Here is a 4,253-nt window from a genome sequence, read left to right as displayed (position 1 = left end):
GGTCGTGAGGACTTTGAAGAGTCTGGCCGTTAGGGCGCAGCTGAGGAACTTGGCCGTGAGGGCACTGTTGGTGAAGCACTTGGCTTACGAGCAGGCTTCTTAGACATGGATTTCCTCGGCTTGACAGAGGCCTCAGCAGAGGCAGCAGCAGCCACAACAGAGTCTTCATTGAATTTCCTCACTGCTTCTCTGGCTTGCTTGGCCAACTTGCCTTGGCGCTTGGCCCATTCATTAGGATAGTCCTCACCGCGCTTGAGGCTGGTGGGATCTGCTACTTGGCCAGGTGCCAATGGAGCTCTTGGGCATGGAGGATTGAGTGCGAATTTCTTCATGTGCTTAGGAGTGACATATCTGTACTCCCTCCATTCTCTTGCCCATCTCCTCTCTATCCTCTGTTTGCGCACTTTGCGCTCATTCTTGGTTTCCTCAGTAGGTGTGCAGTACCCAGCATATATGTCATCAGGGATCTCAAACGCTGTATTTACCTCAGGCCTCTTTCCTCCCTTCTGTGGCCTTTTACCATCAGCCATTTTCTTCAGTTGAGGAATTTGAACAATCGAATTCTCTGAAGAAGTATGCAACTTTTCTTCAAGGAACGCTGCAAATGAGTTAAGTTGATGAGAACCTAGTGATTCGGCAGCTGACATGTGTACCTGTGAACAGAGTATAGTTGCGAGGAATTTGGAGAGGTCATATGCGTTCTCAGAAGGTTTTTCAAAAAGAACAAGTTTCAGGAATTTGACCAGATGAGTCTTGAAGATTTTCACTAAGCATTCTTTGTCTTAGGTTCCAGAGTTGTATAGATCGACGATCCACACAATTGAGGAATCTTGAAGAAAAATGATGCTTAGAGAAACGAATCAAGAACAGATGACATGTGATGTGTTTAGTGTGTGAAGATTTGAAGAATAGAACACCTTTGAAGATTTTATAGAGAAACTTCGAATCAAAGAGGGCAGTAAAAGTAAATTTTAATTACCCTGAATGAAGAACACGACGAACAGTGAGGTGAAACAGTGGAGTTCGTCGGTGTAGATCTTCCACGCCCTAACTTGGCGGAGGAAGACGTCTACGGCGGCGGCGGAGGTGAAGATTTCCGCGGTCGGCGCGAGTACGACGGCGACGAGGTCGAGGCAGTGAAGCTCTTCCTCACCGGCGACGATGGAGCAGCGGCGGCGCTAGGGTTTGGGAAGCTCGTGTGAGAGAGAGAGATCGAGCGGAGTAAAGGAAGTGAGGAAGGGATGAGGGGGGTATTTATAGTAGTAGTGAAAAACTGTTCGCCCGAAGATTTGGGATGAACGTGCCCCTGACCCTTCTCCTTCGCACGACATGTGTCACCCACGTACTGTGTAGTGGAGATCGTGTAAGATCGTGGGTGAATTAAAAATTTATCGTGGGATGCGGAACGATTTGAGCGGCAAAACCAAAAATTTGGATAAGATTAGTTTTAAAGCTCCGTTCTCAATTTCTTCAGCTGACAAGGACACAGCGAAGATTTTGAACGAGTTTCAAATAGAACGCAGATGAAGAATTTGTGATCAGATTGGGTTGAGTATAGCATAGAGGGGAAGGGTCCGATCACATTCACTTAGCAGAAAACCAACTTGAAGAAATAGCAATAAGTGAATGCTGTAGAGGACATAAACTCATATATATATATATATATATATATATATATATATATATATATATATATATAGCCAATGAAGAAAAACAACGGAACCAGTGCAGACTATGCAAAGTTGAAGAATATGAATAATTTGAAGAATTTCAACTTTGGTGGTGGCGTGACCCACCGTATAAGAATGATGATTTCAGACACCGCGTACAATTATCGTAGGGTTCTGAGAATCAAATTCTTCATTAATTTCTTCACACTAAGAGTGTTATTCTTCATTGATTGAAGTAAAACGTTTCTTCATGTGTTGCACATCTAAGTCATCAATTTTGCAGAAGTGTCAGGATGAGTGTCCTTTTCAAAGAACATTCGAAGATTCTAGGATATTTAGCTCACACCGCAACTTGCTAAATCTCTTCTTATCCAAGGGCTTTGTGAAGATATCGGCTAGCTGTTCTTTAGTCTTCACATGCTCAATAGAAATGTCGCCCTTCAACACATGATCACGAAGAGAATGATGAAGAATCTGAATGTGCTTTGTCTTCGAGTGCTGAACTGGGTTGTGAGCAATCTTGATGGCACTCTCATTGTCACATAAGAGAGGCACATTCTTCATGTTGACGCCGTAGTCCTTGAGAGTTTGCTTCATCCATAGCAATTGGGCACAACAAGAACCAGCGGCAATGTACTCAGCTTCAGTAGTAGATAGTGATACGCAGTTCTGTTTCTTTGAGGACCAAGAAAGCAAAGATCGTCCGAGGAAATGACATGTACCAGATGTTGACTTGCGATCCACACGATCACCAGCATAGTCAGAGTCAGAATATCCAACAAGATCAAAAGCCGAGCCCTTGGGGTACCATAATCCAAGTGTTGGTGTGTGAGCTAGATATCGAAGAATATGCTTCACAGCCTTATGGTGTGATTCCTTTGGTGCAACTTGAAATCAGGCACACATGCAAACACTAAGCATTATATCTGGCCTAGATGCACATAAGTATAATAAGGAACCTATCATGGAGCGGTATACCTTATGATCGAAGTCAATACCATTTTCATCAGTGCACAGATGGCCATTTGTGGGCATAGGAATTTTGACGCCTTTGCAATCTTGCATGCCGAATTTCCTCAGTACATCCTTGAGGTATTTCTCCTGAGATATGAATATGCCATTGTGTTGTTGACGAATTTAAAGACCTAAGAGGAATTTCAACTCTCCCATACTAGACATTTGATATTCTTCACTCATCATATAGGCAAATTCATCACTATAACGTTGGTCAGTACAGCCAAAGATAATATCATCAACATATACTTGGCACACAAACAATTCACCATCATAAGATTTAGTGAAAAGAGTAGGGTCGAGTGAACCGGGTTTGAAGCCTTTCTTCATGAAGAGTTCCTTCAAAGTATCATACCAAGCCCGTGGGGCCTGCTTGAGGCCATAGAGGGCCTTGTTGAGTCTGAAGACTTTGTCAGGATTCTTTGGATCTTCAAAACCCGGGGGTTGAGCAACATATACTTCTTCCTCAAGCTTACCATTGAGGAATGCACTTTTCACATCCATTTGATATAGAGTGATATCATGATGGTTAGCATAAGCAAGTAATATGCGAATAGCCTCAAGTCTAGCAACATGTGCAAAAGTTTCATCGAAATCAATTCCTTCAACCTGTGTGTAGCCTTGAGCTACAAGACGTGCCTTATTCCTCACAACAAGGCCATTTTCATCTTGCTTGTTGCGGTAGATCCACTTTGTGCCAATGATATTGTGCTTGCGAGGATCTGGACGTTTGACCAGTTCCCAGACATTGTTGAGCTCAAACTGATGTAATTCTTCTTGCATGACCTAAATCCACTCAGGCTCTAGAAATGCTTCATCTACCTTAGTGGGCGCTGTAATAGAGACAAAAGCATACTGCCCACAAAAGTTAGACAAATGTGAAGCTTTTGAGCGTGTGAGAGGACCTGGCGCTTTGATGTCATTGATGATCTTTTCAACTTGCACTTCTTTTGCAATGCGAGGATGAGCTGGTTGTCATTGAAGAGTTTGATCAACATTTTCTTCAGCACCATTTTCTTCAGGTGCATTAGCTCGATGTTCTTCATGTTCTGGAATGAATTCTTTAGCAGATTCTTCAGTAGGAATGACATCCTCAGTAGCCTTGAACTTGATAGTTTCCTTAGGTGCTGGTTCATCTATGATAGTAGGTAGGTGCTCTGTTTGCGAGCCATTAGTTTCATCGAACCGCACATCTACAGTTTCAACAACTTTGTGGAGAACGTTGTTGAAGACTCTGTAGGTGTGCGAGTCCTTTCCGTAACCAAGCATAAAACCTTCATGTGCTTTCGGTGCAAATTTTGAGTTGTGATGAGGATCTCTAATCCAACATTTAGCATCGAAGACTTTGAAATAACTTACATTGGGTTTCTTATCAGTGAGGAGTTCATAGGCAGTCTTTTTGAAGAATTTGTGAAGATATACTCTGTTGATGATGTGGCACGCAGTATCAATTGCCTCAGTCCAGAAACGACGAGGAGTTTTGTATTCATCAAGCATAGTGCGAGCCATCTCAGCAAGAGTCCTGTTCTTGCGCTCCACGACGCCATTCTGCTGAGGAGTGTAAGGAGC

This window comes from Triticum urartu, chromosome 3, assembly GCF_003073215.2.
Source record: "Triticum urartu cultivar G1812 chromosome 3, Tu2.1, whole genome shotgun sequence".
In the NCBI taxonomy this organism is placed as follows: Eukaryota; Viridiplantae; Streptophyta; class Magnoliopsida; order Poales; family Poaceae; genus Triticum; species Triticum urartu.
The sequence above is the reverse complement of the archived record's forward strand: the minus strand, read 5'-3'. Positions refer to the sequence as shown.